This window comes from Symphalangus syndactylus, chromosome 7, assembly GCF_028878055.3.
Source record: "Symphalangus syndactylus isolate Jambi chromosome 7, NHGRI_mSymSyn1-v2.1_pri, whole genome shotgun sequence".
Taxonomy (NCBI): domain Eukaryota; kingdom Metazoa; phylum Chordata; class Mammalia; order Primates; family Hylobatidae; genus Symphalangus; species Symphalangus syndactylus.
The window spans coordinates 126,709,820-126,733,171 of record NC_072429.2 but is presented as its reverse complement, the minus strand read 5'-3'; the positions used below and the strand labels follow the sequence as shown (position 1 = coordinate 126,733,171).

Genomic DNA, 23,352 nt, shown 5'->3' with positions numbered 1-23,352 from the left:
AGAGCCAGGGCAGCCGTGAGCAAGCCCCTGAGCTGCCTCCAGGAGCAGGTGGTCTTGTGCCAGGCAGGCCGGGCTCAAGTCAGCCCAGAGGAATGCCCCCTGCCCTCCACCTGTGCCCACTGTCGGAGACTCACGCAGCTGGCATCCGAGCAGTGCTACATGATCTACCTGTCCCTGCGCCAGGGTAAACAGGCAGAAAACAGGAGCCCTGCTTCCCGGCTGCCGCAGGGGTGAGGTCATGCCTACAGAGGGCAAGGCCATGCTAGATCGGAGGAGGGTGGGCGGCCTTGGGGCAGGAAATGGCAGGGATACCAGCAGGCCTCCTTGCCAGGCTGAAACAAGTTGGCACGTGGGGCTGGGGATGGAGGAGCCGGGAAGAGAAAACGCAGTACAGAAAGGGCAGGACAGAGCAAGGGCCACGGGATGGGGGCGGTGGGAGGGATAAAGGAAGGGTCAGTGAAAAGCTGGGATGTAAACAATGCTATAAGATGCTCAGAGACTTAAATAGCATCGTGCCCCGCCTTTCTTCTCTCTCTATTCACTTTTTTTTTTTTGAGAGAGTGTTTCTTTGTTTTGTTTTGTTTTGTTCTTGTTTTTGTTTCTTGTTTTTTGTTTTGAGGCAGGCTAGAGTAGAGCAGCACAATTTTGTCTCATTACAGCCTCTGCCTCCCAGGTTGGAGCGATTCTCCTGCCTTGGCCTCCTGAGTAGCTGGGATTACAGGCACCCACCACCACGCCCAGATGATTTTTGTATTTTTAGTACAGACAGGATTTCACCATGTTGCCCAGGTTGGTCTCAAACTCCTGACCTCAGGTGATCCCCCAGCTTTGATCTCCCAAAGTGCTGGAATTACAGGCTCGAGCCATCACGCACGGCTCCTCATTCACTTTTAAAGCTCAGTTACGACCACATGCCCAACATTCAGGTCACACCACACCCCTATGGACAGCCTCTGCCTCAACTAGACTGAGCTAAAGAGCCCCCTCAAACTCACTCGTCGGGGGCCTCCACTGCTGCCAGCCCTTAGGTCAACCTGAGCCTCCACCAGCAGAATCTCCCTCAGCCCATTCCATTTCTTCTCTCAAAACCCTATGCCGCTCATGTTCCACCTCATCCAGGAAGCCTTCCTAGAGTTGCAGGAGTCACTTTCCCCTGCCTCCTGCTGGGCATGGTTCGTTCACGACTGCATTATGGGAATTCTCTGGGAGGCTATATCTTGTCTTCTCACTTGAAGCCCTGGCTTGGGAAGACTCGCTGTCCTTCTACCGTGTACTTCAAGGCTCCGGCCACAGCCTATCTTGCCCATGGGAGATGCTCCATAAACTTATGCCAGCCGGGACTTTCCCTGATCTGAAATCTGTACATCGTGAGAGAGAACCTTGTCTGTTCTCCCAGCAACCACTATGCCAGCCAAAGTCACACTCTGCCACTGTTTCCTGAGTCCCTCTCCAAGTCAGCTGGACCTGGTGCAAGGCGCCACAGAGGCAGTGAGGACCAAGTCCTCTGGGCCTGCCTCGAGGGCCCCACTGTCTAAACCAGATCATTAGAACACGTCATAACATGTGGCCAGAACCTAGAGAACAACGGGTACCAGGCTGCTGTGTGCATGGGGAGGGAGAAGGGCTGGGCAGGCTTCTTGAATAGTAATAAAGGACCAAAAACATCAGCTCACATTTATTGAGCTCTTAGTACGTGCCAGGGGCTTAACCTGCCTTAATCCTGATAGCAATCTTGCCAGGACACCAGGCACTGTACCATTGACTTTACATATGTTAACTCATTCAAACACCAACCCTACGAAATAGATGCTGTTAAAATCTCCTATTTCACACAAGAGGGAGCTGAGAGCCAGAGAGGTCAATATCATACAAGATCACAGGTGGATTCAAACCCCAGCAGACTAGAGGCAGAGTCGATGCACTGACCACTTCACCTCACTGCCTCTCTGCCTCAAGGCATTCAAGCAGGAGAATGATGCCCAGAGGAGTTTGGATGACTTGCCCAAGGTCTTAAGCTTATTCATGACAAGGAGAGTCACCAGCTCACTAAACATCCAAGTGTCTCTCCAATGGGCTCCCACAGGCTTCAGCATTAGCGCAATGCAGCTTTCTGACGCCAGGCTCTGCCTTGGAAGCTGCTGATCATGCTGTCTCCCAGCTGTAGTCACTGCTGCTACAGTTTGGAATCCCACACAAAGTAAACACAATTCATCACAGCAATTACTGCAGTGACTCAGTCCCAGGAATTCTGTAACCAGAAATCAAAGCAGCTCCCCAACTGCCGTGAGCCTGGGTATGGGCTACCCAGAGTCACCTATGGTCAGCCAACAGGCCAGTTTGGCTCCAGACCACCCTTGTAAAGTGCTGGCTGAGCTGCAGCCCTTAGAGATCTAGAGATATGCCGTCACTTCAGGGTCATCACTCACTTCCTGCCTAGGAAGGCAAGAACAGAGACTGTGAGCACGGCGTGGCAACGGGTCTAGAGAATGTGAAAGGTTTCTCCAATGAACCAGTCCAGAGCAGCATGGGCCACAGAGCACAGAGCCCCCAGAAAGACCCCTTGTCCCAACCTCACTCCTGCATGGAGAAACTATGGCTAGAGCCTCCACAGCCTGCGTCGTGATGAATCAGCACCTGGCTCACGTCTCATCTCTGAGACTCTGGATCCCAGGTGCAGATTCACCCTCCTGAAAGGCTGGGATGAAATGACTCCCGCTGCTTGCCAAGGAGAGGTTACTCCTGCAGTGACTCAGTCTCTGACCTCACAGTGGAGGCAGAAGAGGCCACATCCAGAGAATGGCTGTGTCCGTGCACCATGAATTACAGGCCAATTGGTGCTAGGCTCTGGGCTGGGTGTTTTGCTACATCGTCTCACTTGCTCGCCAAAAGCCTGCAAAGCCCACACTATTATATTATCCCCAGGGTACAGATGAGGGCCATGGGCGGGGGTGGCTCAAAGGAGTTAAACAACCGGGTCACACTGCTTGGGACTGAATTTGCATTAGAGACTCAAGATTCTCTCATTCCATGGCCCTTGTTCTTACCACGCACACACAGTGCACTCCAAAGAAAGAGGGAAACAAAAATCTCAGAAAAGCATCCACCCCAAATGAATACATCAATTAGGGTGACACTTATAGAGCAGGCCATGTGACAAACAAGCCAGCAAATGCCTCACAACACCTGGGTTCACCACCCACCTGCCAAAGTTTATATTTAAAATAGAGTTTCCTCCATACCTAGTTTTTTTGTTTTGTTTTGATTTGTTCTGAATTCCTGTTTTAATATAAAATGCTTAAAAATGCTTAGAAATCTTTTCGTAACTACATTTTATCTTTTTTTTTTTTTTTTTTTTTTTTTTTGAGACAGAGTCTCCCTCTATCACCCAAAGTGGAGTGCTATGGCACGATCTTGGCTCACTGCAACCTCCAACTCCTGGGTTCAAGTGATTCTCCTGCCTCAGCCTCCCCAGTAGCTGGGATTACAGGCACCCACCTAATTTTTGTATTTTTAATAGAGGCGGGGTTTTGCCATGTTGGCCAGGCTGGTCTTGAACTCCTGACCTCAGGTGATCCACCCGCCTTGACCTCCCAAAGTGCTGGGATTACAGGCATGAGCCACCGCTCCTGATCGTAACTACATGTTCTTAACTTATTTCCACAGTTACCCAGTTAATGAGTCTACATAAAAAATGAAAGAACAAAATTCACATCAATCTTACTTGTTTAATCCCATGTGCAGACACCAATTATGTCAGGCAAAGTTGCTATTCTTAACATCTGCAAAACTGGCTCTGCATGGGTCCACACCATCACTGTGTCTTACTATACAAACCATAGTGCTCTGTGGTATGAAATCTACACCAATCATTTTCATCATTAGTTATCTTTTTTAGAATACCTGAACCAGGGCCGTGGCATCATAACCAAAAGTGCAAACATGGGCCCCCAACAGATGCTGGTGGCCTGAGTTTCTAATCAGATTTCCAATGTGTATCAGATAAGCCGCAGAGATTACAAATCTTTTCCAAAATAAAGGTTCCTTTTCTAGGCCAAAGTAGTACTCCCTGATAACCTATGTTGTAAACCAGACCGACCGCTAGGTCTTCTTAAAGGGAGGCACACCTTTGCCTAACTGCCCTAGGGTGAGTGGTATAGAGAGCAGCACTCTCTAAAATGGCCTTTTAGGAAGTTTCCAGTCCCTCAGGGCCCCTCACTCCCCTCACATACCCACAGGCTCATACACATGTAGTTACAGGCTGTGTACCCATGCATATGCAAGCAGGAGCATACATACACATATGTACAGGCTGTGCACCCATGCATGTGCACACAGAAGCACACATACACATATGTACAGGCTGTGCACCCATGCATATGCACACAGGAGCACACATACACATACGTATAGGCTGGGCACCCATGCATGTGCACGCATGATCACACATAGGTACAGGCTGTGCACCCATGGGTATGCACACAAGAGCACACATACACATAGGTACAGGCTGTGTACCCATGGATATGCATGCAGGAGCACACATACACATATGTACAGGCTGTGCACCCATGCACATGCACACAGTCTTTCTCTTTTCTTATTTTCAAGTGTCCCTGATTCTAATTCCACCTCTTTTTACCTTGATGGCATAACTAGGACTGTGATGATAGCTACCACTTCATAGGAATGGCAAGGCCCTAGAAGTTTTTCATAGGATCCTACCTTTATCTGATTGAAAAACCAGTCTTTCCACCTCCTGGGAACACCTTGTTTTGAAAGCTGGGCCAAGCTGCAAGTTCTGCCTAATCCTCAGTAAGTGGAAGCCTATGAGGGTCCCCAGAGCTGTTTTTCACCCATGGTTTACTTCCACTTTGTCACCAAACTGCTCTGACCCTGTCTTAAGGGTACTGAAAAGGTAAAGGTCTCCCAAGGCCTAAGGAAAAGAACAGAGGCTAAAACCTCCAGGCTCCCCAGGCCAGCATTATCTGCCACCTACTCTCTAACCCCCTTCCCTTGTCTTTGGCAGACTCACTAAATGAACACACACTCTTCCTACTGAGCCAGGGCACCATAAGGCTCTCAGCAGCCACCCAACCAATCAGGGTTGGCACAGAGAAAGAGACTAGCTGGCATCCCCTTCCCAGCAATTCAGTGTCACAAAGAAGAGCCCCTGGGATCTGACTCCCAGCTGTGTCTCCAACCCCACCTCCCTTCAGCATGGTCCACACCATGCCCTGGGGAGGGCTTCAGTCCTTTCTAGGCCTGGACCTCCTCCCCTAAGGCCCAGCAACATCCCAGAGGGCCTTTCCACACTATGCAGCCATCATGTCCTCTGCCAGGCTGTACCAGTACCACCCTGAGCACAGCTGTTCCCACAGCCCTTTATTGGAGCACTAGGGGTGGTGGTCACCAGCTTTTCCAGTTTTGAGGAGTATTGGTCAAATTTGTTGGTTTTTTTGTTTTTTTGTTTTTTGTTTTTATCTGAGATGGAGTTTTGCTCTTGTTGCCCAGGCTGGAGTGCAATGGCGCAATCTCGGCTCACCGCAACCTCTGCCTCCCAGGTTCAAGCGATTCTCCTGCCTCAGCCTCCCAAGTAGCTGGGATTACAGGCATGCACCACCACGTCCAGCTAATTTTGTACTTTTAGTAGGGATGGGGTTTCTCCATGTTGGTCAGGCTGGTCTTGAACTCCCCACCTCAAGTGATCCGCCCACCTCAGCCTCCCAAAGTGCTGGGATTACAGGCGTGAGCCACTGCGCCCAGCCAAATTTGTGGTTTTAGAGAGATGAGGTCTTGCTATGTTGCCCAGGCTGGCCTCGAACTCCTGGGCTCAAGCAACCCCCTGCCTCAGCCTCCCCAGTAGCTGGGACTACAGGCACATGCCACCACACCTGGCTTTGGTCAGGTGTATTATAGGGATATGCAACTGGGATTTATATCAGTCGCGTGGATAGAACATAACCTTGACATGTGATAAAAACTGACATTTTACCTCTGGGGTCTCTCTCCTAAAAACGCATAACCCCAGTCTAATCATGACAAGGTTATAAACTTTTCTATTTAAATGTATGATAGATAGATAATATACTCAACGTTTGAGCTGCTCCCGATTTCAATATATTCATGCTTCAAAAATTCAAATGATACCCAAAGATACAATCAAGCGTCTCCTTCATAGTCTGAGGTTGCAGCAAGCTATGATCACACCACTGCACACCAGCCTGGGCCACAGAGCGCGACCCTGTCTCTGAAAAGAAAAAATATATATATCTTCTTCATGCATCTTCCTCCCTAACTCAGTCTCCCCTCCCCGCGTCTCCCTCCTCCCACCACGCATGGGCCACCACTTGTGTTGGTTTCCTGTGCATCCTAACAGAGTTTGTGCAGACACATTTTTACATCCCCTCTACACCCATGCTTTTTTTTTTTTTACAGAAAAGATGGCATGCCATACTCCCCACTCCACACTGCGCTTTTTGTGTCAACAATACATCCTGAGATCTGTCCATGTTTGTGCACACAGCACTTCCTCATTCTTTTCCGCATCTTGCCTAGTACAATGTGTCATCATTTGCCGAACCAGTCTTCAACTCACAGATGTTTGAGTTACTCCCAGTCTTTTGCTATTATAAAAATGTTTCATGAATAACCTCGGGCACTGTTCTTTTCCTACAAATATCTGTAGGTTATCTCTGTAGGGGAAATATCTCAATGTCCCAACATGAGATGGCGAGGTCAAAGGGCACATGCTTTTGTAGTTTGGAAAGAGAATGCCAAAAGGCCATAATTCCTCCCAAAGGGCCACATCCACTTGCATTCCGTCCAGCAACACAGCTTTTGTCAACAACAGAGCACATCACCAACATGTGTATTGTACAACGTTGGTATTTTTTTATCTGTATTCCCTTTTTTATGATTGGGTAGAGCAACTTATCAAAGTGTCATTTGAGGCCAGGCACGGTGGCCAAGAGTTCGACCATCCTGGCCAACATGGTGAAAGCCTGTCTCTACTAAAAATACAAAAATTAGCCAGGTGTGGTGGTGGGCGCCTATAATCCTAGCCACTCCAGAGGCTGAGGCAGGAGAATTGCTTGAACCTGGGAGGCGGAGGTTGCAGTGAGCTGAGATCTCACCACTGCACTCCAGCCTGGGCGACAGAGCAACATTCCACCTCAAAAAAAAAAAAAAAGGCCATGTGCAATGGCTCACGCTTGTAATCCCAGCACTTTGGGAGGCCTAGGTGGGCAGATCACCTGAGGACAGGAGTTCAAGACCAGCCTGGCCCAAATGGCGAAACCCTGTCTCTACTAACAATACAATAAAAAAAAAAAAAAAAATTGCTGGGTGTGGTGGCAGGCACCTGTAATCCCAGCTACTTGGGAGGGTGAGGCAGGAGAATCACTTGAATCCGGAAGGCAGAGGTTGCAGTGGGCCAAGATTGTGCCACTGCACTCGAGCCTGGGTGACATTTCAAAAAAAAAAAAAGAGTACCATTTGGGACCCCTTTCCTGTGAGCTGTCTTTATATTGTGCAGACCCATTTCCCACACAGCTATCAGCTACACCAGCTGCCATTCGGCCATGAGCTAGACTCCGTGGGTGGTGGGTGCAACTTGGAAACACACGGCACAGGCTCCAGTCATCAGGAAGTTGATCCAGGAGAAAGCTCACATGTAAAAGAAGGCTGCAGCCTGAGGGAACATGCAGTAGGAATGCAAGGGTAAGAGCAAGGATCATTCTAGAAAGGAAAAGCTCACTTAGGAAATGGGATTAACCATGGCCTCCAAGTACTACCTGCTCCTTGGAGAGATAGGAGAACAAGAAAGGCGCCCCACACAGCTAATCCTGTTTAGTAGGAAGGTAAGGCCAAAGACACCATGGACACCCACGGGGGCCTCGACACAAGCCAAGGAACTAGGTCTTACCGTGCAAAGATGGAGGAGAACTCTCCCACCTGTTCTTTCTTTCCATTCTACTGACATTTCCAGACTGGTTACTTTGTTCACTTTTATTACCACTTAGTTCAGTAGCTCTTAAAGCTCCAATCACCTCAAGAGCCCTTACAAAGTACACGTGCAGCCCTGGAGGGGTCCAGGATGTGTGCTTGGGAAAGGCTCCAGGGTGAGTGATTCTTATGGGTATCTCTGATAAAGGACTACCACCCAGCTCAGGGCTGACAGGGCCAGCACAGCCTCCCTGGGACCCCGCTAAGAACAGACCTTTCAAAGTGTGGGTGGGATGTGACAGAGAAGCTAGGACAGATAGGAGTGACCTTTCTGCCGAGTTTTGTTCAAGTGAGAGAGAAAGATCACCAGTGTCAGAGAGATGTCCACCTTGGAAATCTCTTTTGAACACAAAATCCTCGCCAGGCCTGGAGGCTGTGGATGGGAAAACAGGACACTCCGTTCTGCAATTATCTCAGGTCTACTAAGAATTCCTCCCAAGACCAGAGACAACTTGGGCAGTTCATCTGCATATCTAATGTATTATTTATGCCCCTGCCAGCTTCCAGAATGCTCTGGGTCATATCGCTTGCATAACCCCATCCGGTAGGTGGAAGACGATAATGTTGAGTCTGCTATATAAGTATGTTTGGGGTCAAGGACTAGCATTCTTAAGTTCCTAGACTCACACAGTATTTTTGGCTAGCCACTCCTTTCTGTTTCAGCGTACGACGGGTCTAGGCTTTCAAATGCTTCAAATACTGTTAAACTTCCTCCTCCTCCCCACTTTCACCCTCTCCCCTCTGTCCCAGCTAGTCCACCAAAGAGCCATTCCTGTATCTTGAGCGTGACTCCTCAAAAGCCATGAGGGTCTCCCTCTTCTATAAGGACTCAAGACAACACTCTTCATTTAGGCCATTCATAGGCAACGATAATCTAGATCCAAGGTCAGTTCCCAGCTCCTCACTCTGACCATTAGCTCCAAGAAAACAAGCCACCTCAGACCCCACAATGAAGCCAGTGCTTTAGGCCCCCAATGCCATCCCCCGTCACAACACACACCTTATTTATCAGTTTTTATACCATGCAAAGGGCTAAATTCTAAACACACCTCCTTTAAGAAACCTTTCCCCACTACTACAACCAACACCCCCCACACATAAAACACCTGCTAGGTTCCAGGCACTGTCCCAGGCAGTGAGATGCATGTAAAACACACCTCTGACTGGGTGCGGTGGCTCACACCTGTAATCCCAGCACTTTGGGAGGCTGAGGCAGGCGGATCACGAGGTCAGGAGATCAAGACCGTCCTGGTTAACAAAGTGAAACCCCGTCCCTACTAAAAATACAAAAAATTAGCTGGGCGTGGTGGTGGGCGCCTGTAGTCCCAGCTACTCGGGAGGCTGAGGCAGGAGAATGGTGTGAACCCGGGAGGCAGAGATTGCAGTGAGCCGAGATCGTGCCACTGCACTCCAGCCTGGGCGACAGAGGAGACTCCGTCTTAAAAAAAAAAAAAACAAAAACAAAAAAACAGACCTCCATTCCTACCTAAGAAGTTCAATTGAGTGGATGAGACAGGCATTCTGATGCAAGAAGATGAAAAGGGCTCCGTTCACAGTTAACACGGGGATCTCTGGCAGCCTATTCTAAAGATTGGAAGTCAAGGAGAACTTCCTGGGGGAGGTGGCATGAGTTGCATCTTTAGGAAGCAAAGATTAAAACGTTACAAGAGGTTGTGTTGGTTGTAGAGGAATGGGTGGAGACGAGCTGAGTTTCTAAGGCCTCATGGGCAAGGGACAAAAGGACAACAAACTGTGTGTGCAACATACCCACCCAAGAGCACGGATGCACAAATAAAGGTGGTCTTGGCTCTGCCCACTGCTTCACACTTGTCACTTCAGACCCATTATGAGGCTGCAATGGGGACTGGGCAGCAATTCTCATTTACGAGAGGGCACTACATTCTGCTAACTCATGCAAATAGATCCTTTTAATAATGTAGACATGCCAGGAGATCGAGACCATCCTAGCTAACATGGTGAAACTCCAACTCTACTAAAAATACAAAAAAAATTAGCCGGGCATGGTGGTGGACACCTGTAGTCCCAGCTACTTGGGAGGCTGAGGCAGGAGAATGGCGTGAACCCGGGAGGCGGAGCTTGCAGTGAGCCGAGATCGTGCCACTGCACTACAGCCTGGGCGACAGAGCAAGACTCCATCTCAAAAAATAATAATAATAATAATGTAGACATGCATCAGTAATTCAGAGGCTAGGAGTCTCCCCAGAGAAACCATGAGGAATATCAACAATCCCCTGCCACAGGACTTAGCAGCTTTGGAAGGCACCGTCCAAGCAGCCACTCTGGAAAGGAAGGTGCTTCTCTCAAGCAATCTGTACAAAGCTCCCTGTGAACACATCACATCTAGTCTGCCCAAGAAGACAAGGGATTCCCAACTCCTATTAGAAAACAGCCAAACAGGCCGGGCGCGGTGGCTCACGCCTGTAATCCCAGCACTTTGGGAGGCCGAGGAGGGTGGATCACAAGGTCAGGAGATCAAGACCATCCTGGCTAACATGGTGAAACCACGTCTCTACTAAAAACACAAAAAAAAATTAGCCAGGCATGGTGGCGGGCGCCTGTAGTCCCAGCTACTCAAGAGGCTGAGGCAGGAGAATGGCATGAACCCGGGAGGCGGAGCTTGCAGTGAGCGGAGATCGCGCCACTGCACTCCAGCCTGGGCGGCAGAGCAAGACTCCATCTCTAAAAAAAAAAAAAAAAAAAAAAAAAGAGCCAAACAGGTATCTCTCAAGAGCTTTGATTTACAAATACCTGGCAATGATAAACCTCTTCCAACCATATTACCTGTTTTGTTGTTTGTTTGTTTTTTGAGACAGAGTCTCGCTCTGTTGCCCAAGCTGGAGTGCAGTGGCATGATCCCAACTCACCACAACCTCCACCTCCCAGGTTCAAGCAATTCCCTCTTGAGTAGCTGGGATTACAGGCATGCACCATCACACTCGGCTAATTTTTGTATTTTTAGTAGAGATGGGGTTTTGCCATGTTGTCCTGGTTGGTCTCAAACTCCTGACCTCAAGTGATCCACCCGCCTCAGCCTCCCAAAGTGCCGGGATTACAGGCATGTGCCACCGTGCCCAGCCCATATCACTATTTTTATCCTCACAACCTGTATGGTAGGTAGGGTCCCATCTGTCACTTCTGTAGACCAGGAAACAGGCTCTTGCCTATTGGTCATACATTCAGAAGACTCCAGAGAGGGTATTGTGACCTGGCCTTCTAGCCCTATGCTACTTGCTTTCTACTATACGAACTCTAGGAAGTTGGGTACTAGGCGATCTGTTAATGCCACCTCATTCAACTCCCTTTGAGAGCCCGCACAGGAGCTGAGGGCCTCTGTGACTTTTTGGTGACCCATCTCACTCAGATGCTATCTCTTGAAATTGATTAATTGGCTCAGGGATGAAAAGGTCTCTTCCGAAGCAAGAGGGAGGGCTGGTGCACACTGATCACTTCATTATTGGCCCTGTCTCACCCTCTTTGGAGGAGTGGACAGATGACCCTCCAAGACGGCTGGGTCTTGGAAAGACTAGGCCTTTCTGTGGAGTCCAGAGTTGCTACTTGGGAATGGGGAGACAAAAAATTCAACACAGGCCATGCACAGTGGCTCACACCTTTAATCCCAACTCGCTGGGAGGCTGAGGTGGTAGGATTGCTTGAAGCCAGGAGTTCAAGACCAGCCTGAGCAACAAAGAGAGATCCTATCTCTACAAAAAAAATTTAAATTAAAAAAAAAATAGCCTGGTGCGGTAGCTCACACTTGCATTCCCAGCTATTCAGGAAGCTGAGGCAGGAGGATCACTGGAGCCCAGGAGTTGAAACCTGCAGTGAGATATGATTGTACTCCTACACTCCGGCGTGGGCGACAGAGCAAAATTCTTTCTTAAAAAAAAAAAAAAAAAAAAAGAGCAAAGCTGTTTTCCAGTTTTGGTCTGAAAAACTCTAAATTGATTTAAAATAAAAAATTTAATGAGGAAAGCATTAAATCCATGGATTTAGAAAACTACTTCTGCAAAAGTTTAAACGGGCCATACAACTTTTAAAAATAAAATAACAAAATATATAAAAATAAAAAATATAATAACAAATATAAATAAATAATAATTTTAAAATAACAACTTTAGACAGGCGCGGTGGCTCACGCCTGTAATCCAAGCACTTTGGGAGGCCGAGGAGGGTGGATCACAACGTCAGGAGTTCGAGATCAGCCTGGCCAATATGGTGAAACTCCGTCTCTACTAAAAATACAAAAATTAGCCAGGCATGGTAGCAGGCGCCTGTAGTCCCAGCTACTCGGGAGGCTGAGGCAGGAGAATCACTTGAACACGAGAGGCAGAGGTTGCAGTGAGCCAAGATTGCGCCACTGCACTCCAGCCTGGGCGACAGAATGAGACTCCATCTCAATAAATAAATACCCTTCCTTCCTTCCTTCCTTCCTTCCTTCCTTCCTTCCTTCCTTCCTTCCTTCCCTCCCTCCCTCCCTCCCTCCTTCCTTCCTTCCTTTTCTTTCTTTCTTTCTTCTTTTCCCTCTCGGGCCCACGCTGCAATCTACTCGGCTTGCTGCTGCCCGCGCCGCGGACTGCCTGGGTCTGCCGGCACGCGCCACCGCTGCCTGCCTTTTCTCCTTTCACTGCAGGCACGTGTTCGCCATCTTGGCCACGCTGGTCGCCAGCTCCTCACACCGAGTGCTCTGCCCGCCTCAGCCTCCCGAGCTACTGGAACTACAGACGGAGTCTCGCTCACCCAGTGCTCGGTGTTGCCCGGGCTGGAGTGCGGTGGCCTGGTCTGGCCTCGCGGCAGCCTCCGCCCCCCAGCCGCCTGCCTTGGCCTACCAGGGTGCTGGGATTGCAGCCCCTGACCGGCCGCCGCCCCATCTGGGAGGAGGGGAGCGCCTCTGCCCGGCCGCCCCGTCTGGGAAGTGAGGAGCGCCTCTGCCCGGCCACCCACCGTCTGGGAAGTGAGGAGCGCCTCTGCCCGGCCACCCACCGTCTGGGAAGTGAGGAGCGCCTCTGCCCGGCCACCCACCGTCTGGGAAGTGAGGAGCGCCTCTGCCCGGCCACCCACCGTCTGGGAAGTGAGGAGCGCCTCTGCCCGGCTGCCCCGTCTGGGAAGTGAGGAGCGCCTCTGCCCGGCCACCCATCATCTGGGAAGTGAGGAGCGCCTCTGCCCGGCCACCCATCGTCTGGGAACTGAGGAGCGCCTCTGCCCGGCCACCCCGTCTGGGAACTGAGGAGCGCCTCTGCCTGGCCGCCCCGTCCGGGAGGAAGTGAGGAGCGCCTCTGCCCGGCCGCCCCGTCCGGGAAGAAGTGAGGAGCGCCTCTGCCCGGCTGCCCCGTCTGGGAAGTGAGGAGCGCCTCTGCCCGGCCGCCCCGTCCGGGAAGAAATGAGGAGCGCCTCTGCCCGGGCGCCCCGTCCGGGAAGAAGTGAGGAGCGCCTCTGCCCGGCCGCCCCGTCTGGGAAGTGAGGAGCGCCTCTGCCTGGCCACCCATCATCTGGGAAGTGAGGAGCGCCTCTGCCCGGCCACCCATCGTCTGGGAACTGAGGAGCGCCTCTGCCCGGCCACCCCGTCTGGGAACTGAGGAGCGCCTCTGCCCGGCCGCCCCGTCCGGCAGGAAGTGAGGAGCGCCTCTGCCCGGCCGCCCCATCCGGGAAGAAGTGAGGAGCGCCTCTGCCCGGCCGCCCCGTCCGGGAAGAAGTGAGGAGCGCCTCTGCCCGGCTGCCCCGTCTGGGAAGTGAGGAGCGCCTCTGCCCGGCCGCCCCGTCCGGGAAGAAATGAGGAGCGCCTCTGCCCGGGCGCCCCGTCCGGGAAGAAGTGAGGAGCGCCTCTGCCCGGCCACCCCGTCTGGGAAGTGAGGAGCGCCTCTGCCCGGCCACCCACCGTCTGGGAAGTGAGGAGCGCCTCTGCCCGGCCACCCCGTCTGGGAAATGAGGAGCGCCTCTGCCCGGCCGCCCTGCCTGGGAGGTGAGGAGCGCCTCTGCCCGGCCGCCCTGTCTGGGAGGTGAGGAGCGCCTCTGCCCGGCCACCCATCGTCTGGGAAGTGAGGAGCGCCTCTGCCCGGCCTCCCACCGTCTGGGAAGTGAGGAGCGCCTCTGCCCGGCCACCCATCGTCTGGGAAGTGAGGAGCGCCTCTGCCCGGCCTCCCACCGTCTGGGAAGTGAGGAGTGCCTCTGTCCGGCCACCCATCGTCTGGGAAGTGAGCAGCGCCTCTGCCCGGCCACCCATCGTCTGGGAGGTGAGGAGCGCCTCTGCCCGGCCGCCCCGTCTGGGAAGAAGTGAGGAGCGCCTCTGCCCGGCCACCCTGTCCGGGAAGAAGTGAGGAGCGCCTCTGCCCGGCCGCCCCGTCCGGGAAGAAGTGAGGAGCGCCTCTGCCCGGCCGCCCCGTCCGGGAAGAAGTGAGGAGCGCCTCTGCCCGGCCGCCCCGTCTGGGAAGTGAGGAGCGTCTCTGCCCGGCCGCCCCGTCCGGGAAGAAGTGAGGAGCGCCTCTGCCCGGCCGCCCCGTCCGGGAAGAAGTGAGGAGCGCCTCTGCCCGGCCGCCCCGTCCGGGAAGAAGTGAGGAGCGCCTCTGCCCGGCCGCCCCGTCCGGGAAGAAGTGAGGAGCGCCTCTGCCCGGCCGCCCCGTCCGGGAAGAAGTGAGGAGCGCCTCTGCCCGGCCGCCCCCGTCCGGGAAGAAGTGAGGAGCGCCTCTGCCCGGCCGCCCCCGTCCGGGAAGAAGTGAGGAGCGCCTCTGCCCGGCCGCCCCGTCCGGGAAGAAGTGAGGAGCGCCTCTGCCCGGCCGCCCCGTCCGGGAAGAAGTGAGGAGAGCCTCTGCCCGGCCGCCCCGTCCGGGAAGAAGTGAGGAGCGCCTCTGCCCGGCCGCCCCGTCCGGGAAGAAGTGAGGAGCGCCTCTGCCCGGCCGCCCCCGTCCGGGAAGAAGTGAGGAGCGCCTCTGCCCGGCCGCCCCCGTCCGGGAAGAAGTGAGGAGCGCCTCTGCCCGGCCGCGCCGTCCGGGAAGAAGTGAGGAGCGCCTCTGCCCGGCCGCCCCGTCCGGGAAGAAGTGAGGAGCGCCTCTGCCCGGCCGCCCCGTCCGGGAAGAAGTGAGGAGAGCCTCTGCCCGGGCGCCCCGTCCGGGAAGAAGTGAGGAGCGCCTCTGCCCGGCCGCCCCGTCCGGGAAGAAGTGAGGAGCGCCTCTGCCCGGCCACCCATCGTCCGGGAAGAAGTGAGGAGCGCCTCTGCCCGGCCACCCATCGTCTGGGAGGTGAGGAGCGCCTCTGCCCGGCCACCCATCGTCTGGGAAGTGAGGAGCGCCTCTGCCCGGCCACCCATCGTCCGGGAAGAAGTGAGGAGCGCCTCTGCCCGGCCACCCATCGTCTGGGAGGTGAGGAGCGCCTCTGCCCGGCCACCCATCGTCTGGGAAGTGAGGAGCGCCTCTGCCCGGCCACCCATCGTCTGGGAAGTGAGGAGCGCCTCTGCCCGGCCACCTATCGTCTGGGAAGAAGTGAGGAGCGTCTCTGCCTGGCCGCTCCGTCTGGGAAGTGAGGAGCTCCTCTGCCCGGCCGCCCTGTGTCTGGGTAGAAGTGAGGAGCTCCTCTGCCTGGCCGCTCCGTATGGGAGGTCTACCACGGAGGCCAGAAGCAATGTGGGGGCTGGACGTGGTGGCTCACGCCTGTGGTCCCGGCACTCTGGGGGGCGAGGCGGGTTGATCACTTCGGGCTAGGAGTTCGAGACCAGTCTGGCCAACTTGGCGAAACATGAAGAATACAACAGACAAACCAACCAACCAACTCAGTGACAACAAAACAGGTCTACCCTGGAGTCATACTCTAATTTTTTCTATTTTCTTCCCTTTCTGATCCTTTATCCCACTTTCTTTTTCTTCCTCTTCCTTCTCCCTCTTCTTTGTCAAATAGAGGATTGAGTTATTATCACTGATCCATATAAAGTCCCTCTCTCATTTATTTTAACTCCCACTCCCCATTTCTATTCCCCGACTTCCCATGTGCAACCTTCCTAATATGTTTGATACGCATCTTTTTGTTTGTATGTATTTTTAGAAAATGTTTATTGTTTTTGTATGCAAAAATTAATAAAAAAAAAAAAGAAAATCATGTAAAATATTAAAAAATAAATAAATAAATAAATAAATAAGCAAGCAACTTTAAAATGAATCAACATGCATTTGCAAATAAAAACACAGGTGTCGGCTGGGTTCTGTGACTCACACCTATAATCCCTGAACTTTGGGAGGCAGAGGCAGGCAGACCACTTGAGGCCAGGAGTTCAAGACCAGCCTGGCCAACATGGTGAAACCCTGTCTCCACTAAAAAGACAAAAATTAGCTGGGGGTAGTGGCACACACCTGTGGTCCCAGCTACTCAGGAAGCTGAGGCACGAGAATCACTTGAACCTGGGAGGCAGAGGTTGCAGTGAGCCAAGATCGCGCCACTGCACTCTAGCCTGGGTGACAGAGTAAGACTGTCTCAGAAAGAAGAAGAAAAAAGCAGATGTGTAGCTCCTGGGTCAGATGAGGCATAAAATTGCATCTGTGATGAGAAGTACACCAAGTCTGGGGTCAAGACTTGGATGCTACCACAGATCTTACCTAAGCCATGGCATTTAGCCTCTTGCTGTCCAATTTCACCTCCTACAAAATGGAGCTGATAAGCCACATGTGGTGGCTCACGCCTATAATCCCAGCACTTTGGGAGGTTGAGGTGTGCAGATCACTTGAGGTCAGGAGTTCAAGACCAGACTGGCCAACATGGCAAAACCCCCTCTCTACTAAAAATACAAAAATTAGCCAAGCGTGGTGATGCATGCCTGTAATCCCAGCTACTTGGGAGGCTGAGGCTGGAAGATCACTTGAACCTGGGAGGTGAAGGTTGCAGTGAGCCAAGATGGCACTACTGCACACTCCAGCCTGGGTGACAGAGCGAGACTCTGTCTCAAGAAAAATAAAAAAATAATAATAAAATAAATGGGGCTAATAGTACCTACCTCCCCTTCCTTCAGGCCAACAAGAGGTGGATGAAGATCTAACCCTGAGCTGAAAGGGAATCTGCTGAACAGGTACTATGTGCCAGGCACATGCCAAGCACTTCTCACCTTACTCTCAAATGCCCTCTGATGTATACTTTCCCCATTTTACAGGACTGAGGACTCAAAGACAGCAAGCATTGTACCCCAAACCACCAATCCCCAGAGCAAGCTTTGGGGCACATAAAGGTGAAAAAGAGGTTGCTGCCTGCAGTGGGTTTCCAGATGACTTGGTGCCTTGGTCATAGCAGCAGAGCCTGACAGAACTGGAAGCTGTCTGAATGGCCACCTCCTTCTTCACTCGCCATCCCACTCAAGTGTGTTCTCCCTCCCCTGGGCATCCTAAGAGAACCAGCTCATTAAAAGAGACTTGGCTGTAGCGTGGCCTGAGAAGATACTGGCCAACTTTTCATTCCTTGGCTGGACAGGACCAGCTTCCTGCATGGGCAGGGCCAGTTCGGTGCCACCCTCTTAGGGGAACAAATCCAGACAAGAAAGCTTTTGTGTGTCCAGCTCTGAGGAAGCACAGCTAGGAGAGCGGCAGGGTCCCCAAGGCCAGGGGCCGGTCCCACCAAGGTGTGGCCAGGGCTGCCAGCACAGGTCTCCTCCCTTTTGGAGCCAGTCTCCCGGCATCCCACACTATTTTAAGGCCTTTGGAGATCCAAACAGGATTCAACTTGCCCAGGACGGCCTGTAAAAGTTTTCCACTGGAACAAAGATTTAAATGCTGTAACTCAAAACATGACTTTACAATAGGCTCTGATTATCAAACGTTCCAGAATATCCTCTTTTAAGACACACTGCTCCTTTCTCTTTCCTGTCATTTACAGGCTGGCTGGCATGAGGCACGTAGTCTGGACTGGGCAGACGTCTCCTCTGAAGACGTTGGAGGAAAGGGCCTTTTCCTCTCAGCACTCATCCTGAGAAAGGGAGAGGAAGGGGTGACTGTTCACACCTAGCATAGAGAAAGACGTTCTCCTGATGGCAGTGGCCGTGATGCACACATCTTCTCAAACCCTCCACTGGCTTCCTGCTCCTTCCAAAGAAAGCCAAAGGCCCCGTGTAGTGTGGACCCCTGGCCTCTCTAACTTCACCTTCTACCCCCTTTACCTGCTCACTCCTCTCCAGCCATTGGGACCCCTCATCCCCTTGGGTATTCTCTAGTTCCCCTCCCTCCTGACTCAATCCATTGTCTGCTCTGTGCCAAGAAGCAGATGCCTGTGGGCTCCAACAACAGCTCCCCAGTGCACTGGCCATCAACTGTGTTTAGCCAATGGGAGGCACCAGCAGGAGGTCAGAGGGCAGAAGAAGGGAGAGTTCACGGTAGGAGTGACAGGTCCCTCTCCACATGGCAGCGGCTGGGTACCCCACACTGCAGCCAATTCTCCCCAGCCCTGGCAACACTGTACCACCCCCATGATCCATGTTGGTTCCTTAACCTTCTCTGACACCTTCCCTAACACCTCTGTCCACAGTCTCTTCCTTAAACCTCCCTTCCTCAGCTAAGCCATTAGACCCTGACTGATGCACGGGCTCATGACCCATCTAGGTACTTCCCGTGCCCTCTGCCTGCCTTATTATCTGGCTTCAAGTCCCAGCTCTTTTTTTAATTTTTTTATTTATTTATTTTTTTTGAGATAGGACCTCACTGTCTCACCCAGGCTGGAGTGCAGTGGCATAATCACGGCTCGCTGCAGCCTTGACGTCCCAGGCTCAAGCCATCCTTCCACTTCAGCCTTCTGGGCAGCTGGGACCACAAGTCTATGCCACCAAAAAAGACTGGCTACTTTTTTATATTTTTGGTAGTGGTAGGGTCTCCCTCTGTTGCCCAGGCTGGTCTCAAACTCCTCTCCCGAAGTGATCCTCTTCCCCTTGGCCTCCCAAAGTGCTGGAATTATACGCATGAGCCACTGCACCCAGCCCGCCTTTTATGATATGGGTGACCTTGGGCCAAGTTAGTCAATTTCTTGCCACAGCTCCTTCATCTGTAAAATGGGGTGATGATAATAGGACAGTCACACGTTGCTTAAGGGTAGAGATACATTCTGAGAAACGCGGCATTAGGCAATTTCGTTGTGCGAACATTACAGAGTGAGCTTGCACAAAACTAGATGACAGCCTACTCACTACACATCTGGACTATATGGTGCAGCCTACTGCTCCTAGGCTGCAGTCCTGAATGGCATGTTACCGTACTAAACATCAGAGTCAACTTAATACAATGGTGAGCATTTGTGTATCTAATCATATCTAAACATAGAAAAAGTACAGTAAAAATACTGTATTACAATCTCATAGGACCACCGTTGTATATACAGTCCATTGCTGATCCACACATCATTATGTGGTACGTGACTATACTTAGAACATAGGGTTATAACGAAGATGAAATGAGCTAATTGATGAAAAGCACCTAGAATAGTGTCTGGCACATAGTAGTAAACAATAAATACAAGCTACCATTATTATTTATTACTATCATCAGAGTCAGGCTCACTCTGTTGACCAGGTTGGAGTCCAGTGGCACCATCTCGACTCACTGAAACTTCCACCTCCCAAGTTCAAGCGATTCTCCTGTTTCAGCCTCCTGAGTAGCTAGGATCACAGGTGCCTGCCACCACACCCAGCTAAATTTTGTATTTTTAGTAGAGACGGGGTTTCACCATGTTGGCCAGGCTGGTCTTGAACTCCTGGCCTCAGGTAATCCACTCGCCTCAGCCTCCCAAAACACTGGAATTAGAGGCATGAACCACCGCGCCCGGCTAGACCTTGTTTTTGACCCCATAGGGTTTAAGCTGAGTCACTCGCTATTCCTCCAAATGACAAACCTTTAAACTACAGATTCCCAACAATTCTGAGCACAGGCTTCATTACCAGTGTCTATCCATAGCCTTGCAAAACAAGTACTTTAGGAAGGACCAGCTCACTCTACAGCAAATTATGATGTGATATGTAATCAGATATTATGTATACATATATATTTTTTAAATTCATAAATGAGGCCAGGTGCAGTGGCTCATGCCTATAATTCCAGCACTTTGGGAGGCCGAGGCGGGTGGATCACCTGAGGTCGGGAGTTCGAGACCAGCCTGACCAACATGGAGAAACCCCATCACTACTGAAAATACAAAATTAGCCGGGTGTGGTGGCGCATGCCTGTAATCCCAGCTACTCAGGAGGCTGAGGCAGGAGAATCGCTTGAACCCGGGAGGCGGAGGTTGCAGTGAGCCGAGATTGCACCATTGCACTCCAGCCTGGACAACAAGAGTGAAACTCCATCTCAAAAAAAAGAAAAAAAATCATAAATAATCACACCCTTTTAGAGCTACAACTGATATTCTCTACCCCACAAAAATCTAAGTCAAGCAAGCAGTACATAGGCTGATCATACCTGGCAACACAAAAGATTATGATCACTGGGACAGAATTCCAATCCTAGCCATGAGCTTGGGGCAAGTTCCTCCCCTGGCTCCGTTTCCCCATCGCTAAACAATCCTCATCTTCTCTGCTTCCTAGGGTCACTTTGTAACTAATAACTGAAAGGGATGACCATTTAGCCTGGCACAAAGAAGGGCCTCAATCAATATTAGTTCCTTTTCCTCTTTAATAAAACAAAGTAATTGACATAGAAAACTCAGGAAATTATATAGGAATAATATACTCTAACGTTATCTACAGCTTCCGAAAAACAATAAATCAAGGGAATTTTTCAAAAGTACATTTTCCAAGTGCAATGGTTCATGAAGCCATTATGAGGTTTCTAAACTTCCCCTTAATTTCCGGTATTCAAAAAAAAAAAAAAAAAAAGCTTCAGTGATACAATGTCAGTGGCAGCAGCTGAGGCCCACCCCCAGCCTTCTTTTTTCCTTTTAAAGGCTGAAAGGTGTTGCACGAAGCCTGCAGTCCTTGGCCAGAAAGACTTCGGCTGGATGGAAGGCGAGCACATGGCCTCTTCTCTTGCACGTGGTGTTCCCAGCCAGAGACCCAAGCGTCTATCTCTACAGTCAGCCCACCCATGGCCCTTCTCTGGGGACTAGGTGATAATTACGGCTGAAGGGGCATGGGGGTGTTTATCAGTCATGAACAAGATTCTAAAGAGCGCTGGCACTTCCCAGACAAATAACAGACCCTCAGCGGGGCTGGCTTATGGTCCCATGGGCTAGAATCCATATCCTCAGGTGTGGGACAGGCCAGTGAAGGCCAACTGTAATCAGAACCACTCATGTCCACTGCCCATCACCTAGAGGATTTCATCATTTCATCACACCTGGCATGGGTGTGAAATGGGGAGTTTGAAAACGGAGAGCAGGTGGGGGACTCCCTGCCCGGCAGCCCCTCTCAGCGCAGTGCAGGCGACAAGCGTGTGGACTCTGAAGCCATATGCCCAGGTATGAATCTAGGCTTTCTTGCTTGCTGACTGTGGGCCAAGTTTCTTATTGTAATACTTTGTGCCTCAGTCCTCTCCTCTGTAACACGGAGACAACTGTGGAAACTAAATGATGTAATGCACCTAAAGCAGCGCCTGTAACACACTGTAAGCACTCTTTTATGTTCTTATTTTATTATTAGCAGTCAGCGTTATTGCCATTACCTCCAGCCTCTGGATCTGCCCAGTTCTGGCCAGCTCCAACAAGGACATTCCATTTTCTTCCACCATGGAGGGGCTTCACTGCAGTCACTCCAAAATTTAGACTACACGGTTCAGCCTTGACCTAACCCTCTGCAGCCTGCATACAAGCATTTGCTCACCTTTCATAGAAAAAATAGCTAATGCATGCTGGGCTTAATAACTAGGTGATGGGTTGATAGGTGCCGCAAACCACCATGGCACACAGTTACCCATGCAACAAATCTGCACATCCTGCACATGTACCTCGGAACGTAAAATAAAAATTAAAATTAATTTTAAGAAAGGAATATGTATGAACCACCCACTGAGAATCAGACAACACAGAGTTCAAGGACAAAGTCAGTTTCTTTTCTCCAGCGGAGGAGTCACGCCGAAAACAAAGAGCCAAATAATTTAATAAATTTTTTTACAGACTATGACTGGTGCCACAGTGAAATTCAACAGCATCCAGTGATGAGAAATAATGGAGGTTAGGTAATGAGTCTATTACAAGGGGTGGTCTGAGTAGGTGATAATAAAGTTAGGATGAGAATCAGCTTTTCAACAAGCTGGGGAAAGAGCATTCTAACATCTGGGACCAGCAAGTGCAAAGGTCCTGTGGTGCCCAGGGAAGGGTGTCAGGGAACTGATCAAAGACCAGGATGTGGGGCTACAGAGGGAGGGACTAGTTGATGAGGCAGGAAGATACTAGTGTTCATAAAATAACTCCATGAATACTAAACAATCTTAGGCCTGCATAGTCTATCTAGTACGTGAATTCTATTTACCTCATCCAATTGTGTGTGATTCCAACCTCTTCTTGATTACCTCTAGTGATGGAGAACTCGCTCACTTCAATTTCAGAGAATGCTCATTCACTCAATCAACAGGAACAGGCTGTTCAGGATTTCAAAAAAAGTAAGGAGATACAATGGGAAGCCTGGGGATAGGGTTTTTATGGAGGGTTTTTATTTGTTTGTTCATTTGTTTATGCTGTAAGTTCTGGGATACATGTGCAGAACACGCAGGTTTGTTACATAGATATGCATGTGCCATGGTGGTTTGCTGCACCCATCAACCCATCATCTAGGTTTTAAGCCCCACATGCACTAGGTATTTCTCCTAATGCCATCCCTCCCCTTGCCCCCCATCCCCCAACAGGCCCCAGTGTATGATGTTCCCCTCCCTGTGTCCATACGTTCTCATTATTCAACTCCCGCTTATGAATGAGAACATGTGGTGTTTGGTTTTTCGTTCCTGTGTTAGTTTGCTGAAAATGATAGTTTCCAGCTTCATCCAAGTCCCTGCAAAGGACATGAATGCATTCTTTTTTATGGCTGCATAGTATTCTATGGTGTATATGTGCCACATTTTCTTTATCCAGTCTATCAGTGTTGGGCATTTGGGTTGGTTCCAGGTCTTTGCTATTGTAAAAAGTGCTGCTATAAACATATATGTGCATGTGTCTTTATAGTAGAATGATTTATAATCCTTTGGGTATATACCCAGTAATTGGATTGCTGGGTCAAATGGTATTTCTGGTTCTAGATCCTTGAGGAATCACCCCACTGTCTTCCACAATGGTTGAACTAATTTACACTCCCACCAACAGTGTAAAAGCATCCCTATTTCCCCACATCCTCTCCAGCATCTGTTCTTCCCTGACTTTTTAATGATCACCATTACAACTGGCATGAGATGGTATCTCATT

The 23,352-nt window shown here is 50.9% G+C and overlaps 1 protein-coding gene across 1 annotated transcript in view; it reads right to left on the bottom strand.

Moving 5' to 3' along the window:
* LOC134737084 (uncharacterized) overlaps positions 1 to 23,352 on the bottom strand; it is a 311,572-nt gene that overhangs the window by 245,307 nt on the left and 42,913 nt on the right. The window lies entirely within an intron of this gene.